The sequence below is a fragment of the Ips typographus genome, linkage group LG16 (assembly GCF_016097725.1).
Source record: "Ips typographus isolate SLU linkage group LG16, UJ_Ityp_2.0, whole genome shotgun sequence".
Lineage (NCBI taxonomy): Eukaryota > Metazoa > Arthropoda > Insecta > Coleoptera > Curculionidae > Ips > Ips typographus.
In genome coordinates, this window is record NC_138437.1 from 744,379 (window position 1) to 762,009 (window position 17,631).

The following is a 17,631-nucleotide window of genomic DNA, read 5'->3' on the forward strand; positions in this document are numbered from 1 at the left end:
TTCAGTTTCATCTGTCATGCCAATCCAGTGCATGTGGGCCCTTAGGCGGCAATGACCGGTATACGGTTGTCTGCTGAGTTGCAGGAATTAGTCTTAGTCTTAGACGGAGCCTTCATAAATTCCTTGGAATGGACCCTCCCCGGTGTTCTCAACCATGAGCCAGAGTTAAAATCGCCCAGATAAAATTGGAAGGTCTCCGATTATCCTTCTGGAACAGATCTTGATGGCAAACAGTTCCGCCTGGAGGACCGTTGGGGTGCTGTGCTGCCAAGTCCCCGCTTTAGGCAGATGATCCGACAACATTAGAATAATCAGTAATCTATACTGTAGCCAAAAAGATAATGCAATGGTATAAAACCAACCAACAGATGGAAGTGGAGATTCGTCGTGGTGTGAGGCAAGGTTGCATTCTATCACCGCTTCTATTTAACATCTATAGCAAAATTTTGCCTTTTCAAAGGAAGGTTTCTCTAAAGAAAGCTTTACACAATCCGCTTTTGACAATTCAAATTTTTAGTGAGATCTGGAAACAAGAAAAAGCATAACTGGATACATAGTGCTCTTCTGTGGTGGTTCTGGATAGTGTTCAAGGAAGTAGCCAATTATGAGCATGACAATATCAACCACAGACAGAATATGTGGAAGCTATTGAACAACTAGCTGGTGTAGAAGTAATAATAACTTTAAATATAGACTATCAAAGTGCTATAACTCCCATCTAAATGACCAATTTGGAAAGTTGAATATTGTTCGATAGATAATCAGTTAGCAGTTAGCAGACTTTTTGATTAAATCAAGTGTTAAATTATAGTTCATAAAGTTTAATTGGTTTGATCAATTTTTTTGTATATTTTAGGTCCAGACTAGATCTAGAATCTAGAATAATATGGATGCTTTTGTAATATTTCGCAATAGTTAGGTTTATTAAATTTCATATTAGAAAAATGTACTCATATTATAGCTTCAATTTAGAATGCCTAGAAGTATTCTGAGAAGAACTTTAACCTTTGATCAAACAAGCTTTAGAAGTTAATTAAAACATTTCCAGAAGCTCGGTTAATCAAACCACAAAAGTTTTCCCTTTGTTTCCACAATTCCGTAAAATTCTTCCTGCAAACCGATACACAACTTCCGGAATTCTTCGCAAAAATAACACATGCTATTCCAAAACCTCAATTTAGAGTTTATGCCGTAACTAGCAGTAACAGATATATAATAACTAAACTATCAAACTAAAACATTGTTACGCTCCAAAGAAACGTTTAATACAGTTTCACAATACGTTTTAAATTGTTAGGGATTACCTACATTCGACAGCACTTAAATGGAACGCCAAACCACACAGCGTGTACTAAATATACAATAAACAATAGCTTTCACACTTGACAAACTTTTAACCGGGCAGATGGGAAAAAAAGACATTGCTTTGTTATTTTTGAATCAGCCAGTTAAGTCACGACGGAAAAAACTTTTTCCTGCTTAAACTTTTTTTTCATCCCTTTGACAATTATTAAAATTTGGACCACTCGGTTTCATTTAAATTCAACAGAGTTTGCTATTGTCTTATTAAGTAAAAAAACACATCCATGAAGAGGGAAGGTTGATTACGCATGTAAAAAAAATCCTAATTTCCATCCCTCTTTAAAATGTTACATCAAGTAATACATCATTGCAACGGGCTCAAAATTTCATACTAAACGTTGCAGAAAAGCTGAATTTAGCCCTTCAATGCAATCAATACCTAACTCTTGTGACCATTATTATATTGTTCACAGAAAATGATCTTAACAAGAAATGCTAAACTTGGAGCACTATAATGTATTGGTAGTAAAATTGTTATATTTTCACTTGTTTGATAACATGTGAAGAGTATGAAAAAGGTATGATGGTTTCAACATGCATAAGAAAAAAAGAGATAACAGTCCTAAAAAGCATAAATTGTCTTAACAGATGCCAAAGAACAACTTACAGAACGGATCAATTACATCAAAACCCTTTTTATGACACTAGACCAAAATTGAGTATGGATTTTGCAGAAAACACAGGATCAAATATCCTTAAAGAAGAACTGATTCATGATATTTAACAGACCAAAAATGAAAAAGCGAGTGATCGCGATGAAATTCTCATCGAACTACTAAAGTTAATTGATAGTGACTCCATCGACATCATTGTTGATCTCTTTAACGCTGGATATACGACAAGTTCTTGGGGCAAACAGCTAAGGTTAGATTAGATGACTGTTTGTCTGAAAATATAGAAGAACAGCGTGGTCTTCGGCAAGCGGGCATTTTGTCTCCTCTCTTTTTCAATGTTTACCGTGAGACAATCTTTGAGGAAGCTCTTGCAGAAGGAGTGAACGGTGAGTAATTTAACAATTTTAGATATGCCGACGATACAGAGGTGACAACAGACAGCATTGAAGATCTGCTGCTGCAAAAAATAAATGACTCTTGTAAACGATATGTAGTTAATATGAATTTGAGGAAAATAAAGTATATGGTTATCATACAGACGTGGTCAAGGTAGAAGAGAATGATTCTGAACTAAAACTGTTCCGAGTAGCTGCAAATAAAGTGCGCATAGCTATGGTGATAGCCAACCTCCGTTAGAAGACGATACAAGAAGAAGCAGAAGAGGAAGCATCCCAATTCACATCTGTGAATAAATTAAATAGATAATAAAAAGAGAAGATAGTCTGAGAGACAGGATAACGACGTCGACTCACAGGTGTGTTCGACGTGATTCAGAGTAGCAGAAGGAAAATAGAGATGGGCAGGCCACGTGGCCAGACCACAGAAGAACAGATGATAAGAACCCACAAACATGGTAAAACAGGGAGAAGTGTACAGATGACATTTACTGTATAGCAGGGAGAGGATGACACAAGACCTCCAAAGATGGGAATTGAAAGGGGAGACATTCTCTTGCACCTGCCATATATGTATTGTAAGCTAAGGGTCTTATTTATCTTCCTTGTCTAAGGTTTCTAAAACTACTTCTTCTACTAAACTAGTGTCATACATCTCCCATCTCCCATGACCATTAACGCCTAATAAAATTCTAACCTGGTGAATTGTTGTTTCTCTCCCCCTAACCACCCATTAACGTAACAATATAAACATGTTTGCTTAAATTTATTGAGTTCTCATACAAATGTAAACATTTCTGGAAATGTCCTAGAGGGCTTGAGATATTTGAGTAAATTTGCTTATAAAACTATATATGAAAGTCAATATGGCATAACAAACACGGGGCAATATACAGCAAAGATAAAAAGACGTATAATGTCATGGTCAGCTCTGATAAGCCTGGGAAAAATATAGGCAGACGGAGACATAACCAAAAACACCAATAAAAATCTTGTTCAATCTCTAGTGTCATGGAACATCAAAAGCGTTGACACCAGATGCATTTAAGATGTGGCGAACGAGTCAAACCTGAATGAACTCGGTTTTACAGATCGATTATCCACCACTTGCCGTAGATGTATCCTGTAATGTTTTGGGCATATCACACGCAAAGATGAAGATACGATCAAGTAAATCTTCGTGAAGCAGAAGATGGTCAACGGTGGAAGGTCACAGTCACCAGCAGCTCTATAGGTATAATGTCACGATTCTTCAGACATGAACAAACGACGAAGAAGAAGAAGAATGGCATGACATTGTGGCCACCACTTGCTGTATGTATATGGTTTTAGTGAAAAGTGATGAGAAAGAGAAAGAATGAACTTCTGATATGTGTCCCAATAAAAGCCAGTTTAAGAGGTGCCTACCAATTTTAGCCACTCTACTGTGTCTTACAACATTTTTTATATTTGTTCTTTCAGCTCATAATTGAAAGTTGGGATACCCACTACAATATGATTTAAAATTGACTGGTAATCAAATTTGCAAATCATTATTAATTAACACTAAAACGTAAAAATGTAACCGAAAAGCTCAAAAAGTTTTCCACCTGAACTGTGCTAAAAATGTCCGATTCAAACACTGATTGGTTTTAAAAGTGTTCGTCAACCTATGTGTAATCCGTGTAGATTTATGTACGCTTTTTGTGGAAGCATGGAAAAAGCACGCATGACATTGAAAATAAACGGAAATTGTGCAATTACACGTTAATTAGCAACACTGCCCAGAACAGAACTAATCGTAATGATCATCAAGCACCGTGTTCGGTAATTCAATCCTCAGCGCTATAGACGCTTTTTTTTGTTTTATATTTTGGCGACACGTGATTATCCCTAGAATGAATAGGAAATACATCTAGAGCGCTAATGGGTTTAAAGGTTCAGCTGTAATTTATATTTGCACTTGTAATATAAATAGTAAACAAGTACCAAAAGGCAGAAACGGTAAAATACAGTAGAGTTCCAATAAGAGCCAATGATAATTACAAATTTAAAAAAACGCTTTTTAAAATTAGCTTATTTTTAGGCATTTAAAAGAGCCTGTCAAAAAGAATATTACTTTACTTATGCATTTGGAATTACTTAAGAAGGAGGAGGCATTTGGAAAGAACATTCAATTTCCCGTTAAAAATCAAACACAACCGTTACCCTAACTTCAAGAGAGAGTTTCAAGAAGGCGCATTCCAAAAGGCTCTTGCTTAGAGCTTTGCTCCAGGACTTTCCACAAGCAACAAAGGAATATCATCATCACCGAATATGAAGTCCGACACTCCAAGTAGCCTTTAAGTGAACAAACGATAGGGTGGGGCAGCACTGAGCGAAACAAACCAAAAAAGGTGGCTCAAAACCCTGGAAAAAATGAACAAGTCGAGTAGTAACAAAATGGCGTGGAACCTAATTAAAAACTTAACTGCGATCCAATACAAAACAAAGAGCCGGTGAAAGTAACAGAGCTACAAGTTGCGCATCAACTTTTCCTTCGAGAGAACACTCAGAATGGCAGAAGGAGGATAATCCAGAATCATCGAAGAGTTATCGACCATTGACGATCCTATGTCATCTTTTTACAGTCTACGAGTTGCTGGCTTCAGACTAGGAAATTCCTTTCCTAGGGATGATGGAAGAAGTGGAGGGAAGCTGGAAACTCTACATCTTAACATCTTATCATCATACGATGACAACTCCTTCAAACCTAACCCATCCAAAACTCAAACCTGTGGATTACATTTCCACTCGCGGAATGCCAAACATAAGCTTAATGTTGCCCTGAATGGGATTACTCAAGCACACAAACAAACCAGTATATTTTGCAGTAATACTTTGTAGATCGAAACATATGCTAACCACTGCAAGAAGACCCACCACAAAATAGCTGCGAGTAAGTAACATCCTACGAAAACTGACTTATAGCAAATGAAAACATCCTTAAGACATCAGAGTCGGTATTTCCACAGCTGAATATGTCTGCTCCAGATCGGCACACGCCAAATATGTTTAGCGAAGCAGGTTATGAATGAAAAGCTTAAAGAAACGTTTGACAGGTTTGCGAGAGATGACTTAGGTCTCACAGATTAAAATCTAGAGAGAGATCATCTCCTTGAGGATCGTTTGGAGCAGAAGTTACCAAAGTGGCCCAAGAATTTTGGCAATATGGTGGTAATTTAGCTGCTGTGGTGCGTCTACCGGAAATAGCAAAATTCTAAAAGTGGTCTAAGAAAAAAAAATGTTTCGGAACTTCTGGTTTAGATGAACAGCCTGCCAACTTTTACTTGTACTTTCAGCAAGTCCCATTCAGTAGTGTCTTAAACAACATTTAAATGTGGAAAATGCTAAACTGCATCTGTGAAGAACCTGATCAGGTGGGATAGATCACAACCAATTGATGAGAAAAGGATTGAAGATTGCTGAGCAGTTTCATCTATGTAGCACCTTCTAAAACAGTTCTTAAACATGTTTTTAAAGAAAACAGACATAATAGGGGTATATATCTACCCTTATTATCTTCATCCTTATTGCCCATTTCTTCAGTTTCAGTGTCACTCACTTTGATTTAATTACTGATAATGTCAAATGCACCTGATATATTAAAACTGCTAAGGAATATTGGAAACGAATTTAGAAAAAGATCATAATTTCCGGATATAAGCTTTTTGTCGGTCATTTGACTCATCCATTGGGTACCTAGCAGTTTCTGGATATCGTCTTTCCAGTTCGTTCTTGGTCGGCCTGAGTTCGTTTCAGTTGTTCTGGGCCTCCACTCAGTTGTCATCCTGGTACATCTACCATTATCTGCCTTTATCAAATGGCCAGCCCATTTCTATTTTAGCCTTGCCACCCGTTCTGCGACGTTCATCACTTTTGTCTTTTGTCTGATCAATTCGTTTGTCTTTTGGTCTTACAGTCGCATTGTTCGCATTTTCCTCTCCAGTTTTGATTGAGCAGTCCCTAAACACTCCATTGCCACTCATTAAGGTTCCATGTTTCTACGGAGTACGTTAAGGTCAGTAGGACACATCGGTCAAAGACCTGTGTTTTAAGATATTGTGGAAATTATACATATACTGTCCATCCAAGCTGAATTATTCTGGAGATCTTCGCCTTCTGACTGTCCTTATCGAAGGATATTCATTGTCCGAGACTCGCTTCCACCTATTCCTATCCAACACAGCCTCTTTCCAGTCCTGTACCCCCAAGACTTTTACATCCTCTCCGATATTGTCCATCCATCTGAGCCGCGGTCTTCCAAAAGGTTTCTTTCCCACTGAGTTTTCCTCTCATATCTTCTTGATAAGTCGTTTATTCAGCGATCACTGTACGTGTCCGGCATATCTGAGCCTTTGTGATTTTATTTCGTTAATTTAGCTAAACTCGGTCTTTTGTATATGTTGAGTTCCTCATTCGTTCTTATTCGATATTAACCCATTCTCATATCTACTGTAGACCCAAAGCTTTTCCGAAACATTTTTCGTTCGAAGCGTCGCGTTGTAGCACTAGTTCGTTCTGCTTCGTCATTGTCCATGTTGTCCATATCGTTATCTAAGTTTCTAACTGCTCCCAGGTACTGAAATTGGTTTAAGCATTCGAAATTGTTGGTATCCATGGCTATGTTCTGTCCCTCCCTGTTTTTTATCCCTACCTACTCTCTGTCTGACATGCATATATTTGGTCTTGTTCTTGTTGATCATGAGGCCTACCTTCCTGGGCTCCTTCTCTATGTTCAGGAACATTTATTTTGTTTTAATCGTTGGGCCCTATTTGTGAATATTTCTAAACCAATATTCGTTTCTTTAATAGCCATGTCCAGAGCAATGGTGAGAAGCAGTCGCCCTGTTATTGGTCATTGTTGATAGGGAATGTTTCAGTGTTATCCTTTCCTATCCTAACTTTGGCTTCAGAGTTTTCTACGCTTATTTTGGTTAACTTTATGATTTTGTATGGTACCACTGCGCCTTCCAATACTTGCCATATACTTTCTCTGGTGGTGCTATCCTATGCCTATGCCGGAAATCCACAAAGAGTTGGTGGACCCTCTGTTAAACTCCCAGCTTTTCTCTAGGAGCTGTCTTATTGATCTCTTGGGTTGGAACCCGCATTAGTAGTTTCTTAAGTTGTCTTGTGCATATGGGGATATGCGCCCTATTAGTACATTTGATAGCACCTTGTATGTTATATTTAACAGGGTTATTCCCCTGTAGTTTTTACAAGCCAGCCGGTCTCCTTTCTTATGGAATCAGAGTATCATCATCCCCATTCCACTCCTTTGGTAGGGTTTCTGTTTTCCATATGTTTTCAGTAGCTCTAGTATGACAGTAAATAGATGGTCTCCTCCATATTTTATGCACTTCGCTGTTATGGAGTCCTCACCCGGGGCATTATTATTCTTTAATTGGTTTATTGTCCTATTAATCTCCTCTAGCGTTGGTTCTGCTACATACTCCTCCGCTCTTTGGTACACCTTCTTTGTGTTCCTAGTTACTGCATCTAGGTTTAGCAGGTTTTCGATGAATCGTTTCCATGCTTGCATTACTTCTTTTAAGTCAGTTATGAGTTCATTGTTTTCATTTCTTAAGATTTTGGTCTTTCATTATGTTTTTTCTTGTTTGAAAAAGTTTCAGCTGTTTGTTGATTTTGCCTCCCTCTCTACATTATCTATTGTTTTATTATAAGCTTCTCTTTTGTTCCTTCTTATCATCCTTCTTCGCTCTGAGGTCGTGAATCCTTGGATGTTTCTATCACTTGGACACTGCAGCATTTGTATTATGGCCTTGTTTTTGGTGTGTTCGGCTCATTCTTGGTCATACCAGTGTTTTTGTGAAAGTGAAGTGAAAATAAAACTGCATTCAAATGATATAAGTATCGTATATTCTTATACCTAAATCTTACGGATTCCAAAACGTACTTGTGAAAATTATTGCTTTGGCGGTAAGAAATTAAAATTGAAACAATAATAAAAATTCTATTACAATAACTCAATTAATTTACTTGAACAAATTCACTAATAACAATTATTGCTGAAAATGACGACAAAACGACCATCTAATCTTATTGGATTTTTATTTATGGGAACTTTAAAGAAAATGTGAGTAATCGCGTTGTTAAAAGTGTTGAATGCAATGAACAGCTGTAGATAGTTGGTTTAACAAATTTGTGACAGTTACTGAAAATTAAAAAAGACAACAAGAAGATTGTCCTTATGATGTGATAGAGTAGTCATAAGGGAGGATACCATAAAGAATATCAAACCACGAAAGATTTTCTTTGAACATCGATAATAAAATATAATGCATTCCTGTACATGTTCCTATAAAAATGACAAAATTAACAAATCAAGAAAAAAATTCTCTCACCAGGTTAACTTTTTTAGTTAGAGCCTCAATCAGCAGAGGAAGGTGCACTGGGAATGTCACTTGGATGCTTATTCCTAAAACAAGGAGAGTTATCAAGGGAAAGTAAGCAGAATGTGACATGACCTTGCCATTGTCAACTACTTCTGACATATTCTATCAACACTTCTCTTCTCGTTTTGTGCTTTCAAGAATTAGGGTCTTGGTAAGGAGAGCCTTTGGGGAAGGGAAATGAGACGCTAAGTTGCAAGATTGACGTATTTATTTTAATCTGTCTAATCTATTCTTAGGATAATTTCTTGGATTTGACCAACACTAGCGTCTGATTTCACGATTTCTATGGAAATTATCTTTGGAATAAAATTATTCCGAAGTGAGAAAGTACTGGCTCTAAATGGAACTTGGTACTGGCAAGAGACATCAGAAATCTTTCATTTAGTTGTGGTTAATGATGTTCTGATCTGTTTCCAGTGCTACTCTACATCCGACGCTTCCTGTGTAACATTAATTGTGTTTCTTTTTAGTATTCGTGTCTGCATGATTCATCCCAGTTTATCTGCGTTCCATATTGTTGGCGCTGATATTTCTTGTTGTCATCCTGTCATCCATTGCTGTTTTTTAGTTTTTTTTTAGGGTTTTAGTTTATTAACTGCTACAAGGATGCAGACATTTTTTATTTTAGTCTCCGTATCACGGAGGAGGAGGAGGATATACATCCATGTCTTCATGATTTAGATCCAGTTGTTGTTAGCTTCTGTTTCTGTGGAGTTGTCCTTTAGTCTCTGGATGTCTACGCATTTTTGTGGTTTTCTTTTTCGTACACCTCATATGTACAATATTGTTTTTTGTTTCCATTATTATTATGTTGAGTAGTCTAGTCCCAAAATACTACAGCATATTAATGAAGAAATATTATGACGAAAATGTATCTGGATTTGCAATTTTCCAAAAATATTATTATTTTAAGTTCTAACTAGTAAATATAAATAATGTGATCAAGTATAGTTTTCAAACTATCTTTAAGTACTTGACTTGACTTGATATTCATTCCCACAAGCTTCACTTGTCTTTGACTTGAAATGAAAAAAGTCAAACAGTGGATTTCTACTCACACGTCTCACGATGGAAGTAACAAACATCATGAGCATGATATCAAATTCATGGAAATTTCCTTTCCTGCTAATAAATCTGCTAATTCTATTTTAAATATTGTGAAAGAGTTAAGGGTGTGACCGATATCATACTGAAGAGCTTAGGCGTCATTTTCAATACGTCCTGCATGTTTGGACGTGCTCTAGTGCGTAAATGATGCGATTAGTGGAATAACAATCCTGGGCTGATTTTGATTAGCCCTATTGAATTGAATATTACAAAATAATCTTCTTAAATGGACTTCATGTGGCTGATAACGAATAGCATATTATGTGGACTTGATAATAAACCATAATAATCATATCTCTTGGAACAAGCGCGGCGTAGAGATTATCCTATCCAATTTCCAATAGAGGTAAATGGCGGATCGGCAGGGAATGTGGAAAAGCAGAGGAAAGCTGGCGAGCTCCTAGCAACGATATGACGTCATCTTGACGTCACGAGCTAAGGATATTTTGCAACCTTCCGTCCAAGTCATGACGCACAAGCGCTGGCATAATTCTAATTTTCTAAGATTTATAATTAGCCTCCAGTATGGGTGCCGTAAGCCAGTGAGAAGTGGATTTTTCTGGCGGGATTATTTTATACCGTCACTTTTGGACTTATTTTCAACACAAAATTTTCAACCTGTCAGCTATTAGCACTGATTTATTTAGGCTAACGTTTTTAACTTTACCTACCTACTATCCTAGATTTAACACACAGAGGCTTTTGTATATACACGTGCAGATAGGTTCAATTGTTTTTCAAAATAGCCGTTCCTTTGTTCTATTTATAAGGGTTATTAATCAGGAGAGTATAAGAGATATTTATTTATTTTTTAATTATCGCATTCTCGCTAAACTTACTCTAAACCTATTTTTTTTTCCACGAGCTATTTATATTCCCATCATTCTATCAGTTTGGTTACATGTGGTATTAAAGCGACGAGGAGCCTATATGGAATGTTAAAATATTAAATAAAATTGGAAACTTTAATAAATATGACAGGAAAGTGTTTTTTGGGTAACTTCGCTAAAAAAGTGAAGCAAAAAGGAACAGGGATGATAACCCGGCGACACGTGATTCTGCTTTTTGGCTTCATCAGGTATGTAACTCCATCTGTATGAAAGGAGGTTCGAAAAACAACTGACATGGTGAAACATATTTCATGTTTTAATAAATATACAGGGTGTGCGTAAAAATGCACAATCACAAATGTTTATGCACATACAATAGTATATTGTACAACAAGGGTGAGAAAGATGTCCCTATCGCACGAGGGCGATATGGACAATTCGCCCGAGTTTTACAGGCTATTTTTTCTACGACTAATTGGAATTACTTACCAAATTTCACACAAATAAACACTCAATATTTGAAACGTTTCCGTGTTTACATTATCACTTTTGACGCAGCCAAAGTTTGACCGGTGTCCCGGATTGTCACCGGATGACAGCTGATTAACTTCGTTTTTTAGGTTGAGGTGTTGAATGGATTTGATTCATTGTAAATTGTAAGTTTGTATCATTTGCTTTATCATATAATAAAGTAAATGTTTTTATTCTGAAACTTGAACGGCTTTTTCATTGCCTCAAAACGTAAGCCAAAATGCAATGTTTTGATGCCAACTGTCAGTGAGGATGACAATCAGAAGAATTATTTTGTTTACGTTCAAGATTAGCTGTAATTGGTCTATTTCTTTACGCACGCTGAAGATTGTCTGTGATTGGTTTATTTCTTTACGCATGCTGAAGATTGTCTAGGATTCTGTATTCGTTCAACCGTTGGCAATTGCCTACTTATCCGTTCTCTAAACTGTTAAGGAACTAACCAATATCCCTGTAGGAGTAGAAAAAAGTTGGTAATCAGAGCTGTCCATAGTTGCATTACTTTATTTAAGAAATGTAATTCAACTACTGTATTCTATTACTTTGAAGTAATGGAACTACTCGTTTTAACTGAAAGAACTCGGTTTATTTTTGTTCTCATTAGGTTTTTGGTGCGTTAAATTAAGTTTATTATATGTGTAAGTTTCAATGATAGGAAACAAGACTTGTGAGTCCCTAAAAAACAATTTCAACCGCCTGTATTTGCTTTTTTTTTGACAGAATCAGCAAAAGTCTAAGGGGAAAAATTGTAGCTAGTTTAATTCTCTAAGAAAACCTTAGAAAAACCTTTTGTCCATATTGGACCTAAGAAGGGAGATATTTGTTTAGGAATGTTTAGTAAAAAACGCAAAGTGGCTGATAATTGAGTTATCTTTAAAAGTAAATTCTACGTTGTGCCTAAGGAACACACAGGACATTAGTGATGTAGCTGACATTTGTTATGTCACCCTAAGTCACTTTGACAGCAGGTGATGACGTCAAATTCTCTTCCATGAAGCTTCAACACTTCAAAATATGCTGAAGCCAGCTTTACAGCTTAACGTTCTGCTTGGGGGTAAACTTTAACATTTGTGACGTTTCTGACGCCACTCTAAGATTCGTTGATAGCTAATGATGAAGTCACAGCTCTCAAAATCCTTGCTATAGCGCTGTGACACTTTAAAACGTACTGTAGACACTTTTACGAGATCTATGTTTTTTCTTGTCAGTTGTTACGTAAACTTAAGTCACTTTGATAGCTGATGATGACGACCCAAGTGTCAAAAATACTCCCATAAAGCTATTAAATGACTGTGGCACACTAAAAAAATTGAATATGTCACTTTACAGTTCTCCGTGCTTATAGGAAACCAGTTTGACAAAAGTTACGTGATATTTAGACACTTTGACAGCTTTTAGTGACGTCATAATTGTCAAAAATTGTCCCATAAAGCTGTTAAATCCATTTTGGCCTTTAACAATTCAAAACATACTAAAACTGTGACTTAGACAGCTTAACATACTTCATGACCGTAAACTTTGACATTTTTGACGTTGCTGACATTTGTTATGTCACCCTAAGACATTTTGACAGCTGGTGATGATGTCACAACTGTCAAATTTCCTTCTAAGAAACTTTGACACTTCAAAACATACTGAAACCACCTTTTACAGCTCAACGTTCAAGCTGGAAAACGCAGGTTGTCTCTGGCAAAACATACTGTAGACACACGAGATCTACGTTCTTTCCAAAAAAGAGTTTTTCTTGGTGATGCAGGTGACAGTTGTCACGTGACCTTAAGTCACTTTGATAGCTGATGATAACGTCCCAAGTGTTAAAAATACTCCCATAAAGCTATTAAATGACTGTGGCACACTAAAAAAATTGAATATGTCACTTTACAGTTCTCCGTGCTTATAGGAAACCAGTTTGACAAAAGTTACGTGATATTTAGACACTTTGACAGCTTTTAGTGACGTCATAATTGTCAAAAATTGTACCATAAAGCTGTTAAATCCATTTTGGCCTTTAACAATTCAAAACATACTGAAACTGTGACTTTAACAGCGTAACGTACTTTATGAGCGTAAACTTTGACATTTTTGACGTTGCATTTGTTATGTCACCCTAAGACACTTTGACAGCTGGTGATGACGTCATAACTGTGAAAAATACTGCCTTAGAGCTGGAAAACTCGCGTTGTCTCTGGCACACTAAAAAATTAAAATTGTCACTTATACAGGGTGATTCCAAAGTTGGTGCTTTCTCTTCACCTACGAATGACTATAAAATATATATAAAAAATAAAAAAAATAAGTTTTTTTTTCCTTTGACGCTTGTGTCAAAATTTTAGAGGCCTAGTTTGACAATTATCACGTGACACTTAGATACTTTGACAGCTCCTAGTGACGTCATAAATGTCAAAATGTCTCCCATAAAGCTGTTAAATCCATTTTGACCTTCAACAATTCGAGACATACTAAAACTGTGCCTTTTACAGCTTAACGTACTGCAGGAGAGTAAACTTTGACATTTTTGACGTTGCTGACATGTATCATGTTACCCTAAGACACTTTGACGGTTGTCGGATACGTCACAACTGCCACACTTGGATATTTATGACATGACTGACAGTTACGTCAAAAATGTCAAAGACAGTCACGTAACCCCGAGAAACTTTGACAGCTAAACTAATAACTGCTTTGACAAAAAATTGCTATATTGAGATATTGAAAGCTTCTGAACGACAAAAACATGTTGCAAAATGTATAAAATTTCCAAATGCTCCTGAAGTAGTCTAAAAAACGCTCCTCAAACATTCCAAAACACTATAGAACCTCTAAAATGCCTTGCAAAGCTTACAAAGCAGCCTAGAAGCTTAAAGAAAATTATTTTGCTTTTGTGCTTTTTAATCCGGACTCTAGAAATAAGATTTTGTATTTTTTACTGTTGTGTTGTGTAGTCTACAACTATCATCAGCAATCTAAATCTTACCTCAAATTTATAATATGTACATTGCTTAAACTATATGTATGCATATACTTGTATTCTACATTATATACATCATCTACGTAAAATTCCCATCACTCCCAAGTGATGTTATTATGAAGCTATGCTGATATTTACGATTAAACAGTGTGGCATAAAGTAATGTTAATTAAGTTTGTTCGGTGGTGAAAATTGACGTTTTGACACACATGCTTACATTTATTATTAATTATTCCTTTTTCCCTACAGGCTGTTTTTTGAATAAAGGGAATAAATTTTGTAGTTCAAAAGTTATAAGTCTGTGCATTGCTGATTCAATTTTGCATTATGTCACTGACATGATTTTTAAAATAATTACCACATGCTTGTCACTATTCAATAAACAATTTGTTTCGTTGATATAATAATGAAAAAAAAACTTGTCTCTCTTAAAGCAGTCCAGAACCTTCAATGCTCCTAAAGTAGTCTAAGAAGATTTCAAAACACTACAGAATCTCCAAAATGCTTCTAAAGAAGTCTGAAGTCTTCCAAAACAGTCTAGAAGCTTCCAAAAGCTTTTAGAACACTCTAAGGGCTTCCAAATAATCTTCAACTAGTTAAGAAGCTCTAAAAAAATTTCAAGGCAGTCTAAAAGCTTCCATATGCTTCTAGAGCAATTTAAAAGCTTCCAAAAGTTCAAATTCATATGTCTTAAAAGCAGTCCAGCACCTTCAATGCTCCTAAAGTAGTCTAAAAAGATATCAAAACACTACAGAAACTCCAAAATGCTTCTAAAGTAGTCTTTCAAAATAGTCTAAAAGCTCCCCGAAGATTTTAAAGCGGTTTAGAAGTTTTCATAAAATTTTGTGAACCGTGTAAGAGATTCCAAATGCCTCTAAAGCATTCCAGAACCTTCAATATGCTGTTTAAACAGTCCAAATGCTCTCAAGTAGTTCAAAAAAGTTTTCAAAACAGTCTCAAATCCTTCGTGCTTCTAAAACATTTTGAAAAAAAAATTTGCATCTCTGAAAGAGTTTTGTGCTTTTTATGCTTTTTTGAGGAAAATTATTTTGCTTTTGTGCTTTTTAATCCGGACTCTAGAAATAAGATTTTGTATTTTTTACTGTTGTGTTGTGTAGTCTGCAACTATCATCAGCAATCTAAATCTTACCTCAAATTTATAATATGTACATTGCTTAAACTATATGTATGTACATACATATACATGACTGTCTAGGTACTTGTATTCTACATTATACATCATCTACGTAAAATTCCCATCACTACCAAGTGATGTTATTATGAAGCTATGCTGATATTTACGATTAAAGCTAAATGTATCGATAACATACAGTGTGGCATAAAGTAATGTTAATTAAGTTTGTTCGGTGGTGAAAATTGACGTTTTGACACACATGCTTACATTTATTATTAATTATTCCTTTTTCCCTACAGGCTGTTTTTTGAATAAAGCGAATACATTTTGTAGTTCAAAAGTTATAAGTCTGTGCATTGCTGATTCAATTTTGCATTATGTCACTAACATGATTTTTAAAATAATTACCACATGCTTGTTACTATTCAATAAACAATTTGTTTCGTTGATATAATAATGAAAAAAAAAACTTGAATTTAAAACCATTCCAACTGTCGCTTGTCATAATTCTTCTAAAATATCAGGACAAATACATTTTTATGGTTGTTTTATTCGGCAAAAAAGGGTGGAAAAGAACAAGGATGATAACTCGGCTCTAACTTCATCTGCATATACGGAAGTTTAAAAACGAACTGACATGCACATAATAAAACATATGTGGGTGTAAAGAGCGGCATACATAATTTATTTCTGCCTGTCTGTTTCAGACTAAATATATCAATAGTAATTTACCGAATAGACAATTGTTCTACAATTCAAAAAACAATTTAAAGTGGACCTAGACATATTTTTCCACTTTTTGCTAATGCATTATGGTACAATTTTTTGTTTAAATAAAATGGAAATAAACCCTTCTTTTTAAGTGGAGATGATTATTAGATATTAGGATTTGTGTGTTGGTGTTGTGGGGTCAATACCACCGAAAAAACGAAGATAAAGAAGTATTTTATGACTCTTTGAACGACGCAAAATGAGAGATGTACTAAGTCACCTCAAAATGCAGAACTGATTCAGTTATTGTTAGTAGAGACCAGAAACAAACAATCCAGTTCGATCATTGTCAGCATTAGAAGCAGGGTGAGACTATTGAATCTTAAACCAGTTCAGCTTGTAATAAGCGGAGAAAATGGTTCTTAGCCTAACTTTCTGATGAGCACTCTGAACATCTTGTCTGGCTCGAAATGGAACCTAAAAAGTATTATCAAAATCCTAGAATTGACTTAGATGTTATATATGATTTACTTAGTCTAGATGACAACTTGACTATGATTCCACATTGCAAAACTTTCTCGTGGATACACACACAATGGAAATATAATCGTCTCAACAACAACTCTGTACAAGCACTAAGGGAGGCACATAGAGGATGCATTGTGAGGATATAGAACCGACCTCAGAAACTGTTCGACCCCAAAAATATCTCATAAAACAATTCTCTCAAAAATCAATAAGCTCTATTGTTTGTGAGAATGGAGACTATACAACAACAAGAGAAGAAACTGCTTACGAATTGTTCAGAGTTCACTTGCGGACCCATACTTCACTAAATGCCTGGGAACAATGAGAATCTATGCACCTTAACACGCCTACATAAGAAAGACTGGAAAGCAAACAAATTAGTGATAATATACCATAACCTTAGCAATAGCATAAACAGTTAGCTAATTCGAGCCATATAAATCAGCATGACTAGATGAAGTAATTCCAACGATGTTTCAACAAGGCATTGAGCACTTGGTTCCCTAAATGTAAACTTTGGAGTCACATTGGCTTCATATTTTCGGAATATGTTGAATCTCCAAAATATCTAGTCTCCCAAAAGTGGTAGATTAATTATTTATATCAAAGCCACGAAGAAATCATACCCAGGCTAAGACCAAAAGTGTTATACAGTTATTATATCAAAGAAGAAGTAGGTCAAAACTGGTTCCGGATAGCACAAGACCGACAGAAGTGGAAGAGGCCTATGTCGAAACACGAACAGAAGAATACCGAAAAAGAGAAATAAGTGTGTTTCTAAAATAAACACGTTGTTGATAAAAGCTATGGAAAAAGTGGTTGATCTTTAAATAAGACAAAACTTGCGCAGAGTTTACAGAATATGGTGCAAAAATGGTAAGACCAGGAGGGACTGAAAATAAATCCCAGATAGACAGCCAGACAGACTCAAACTGGTGGTTTATAACCAATAACAGTTTTGAGTGAAGAAATTCTCATGCTGGGGAGTGAGTGAGTGACGCGGGGGGGTCCCT

At 35.9% G+C, this 17,631-nt stretch overlaps 1 protein-coding gene across 1 annotated transcript in view; it reads right to left on the minus strand.

Annotated features, from left to right (window-relative positions):
• Positions 1-17,631, minus strand: part of PMCA (plasma membrane calcium-transporting ATPase 3) — a 216,902-nt gene that overhangs the window by 147,415 nt on the left and 51,856 nt on the right. The window lies entirely within an intron of this gene.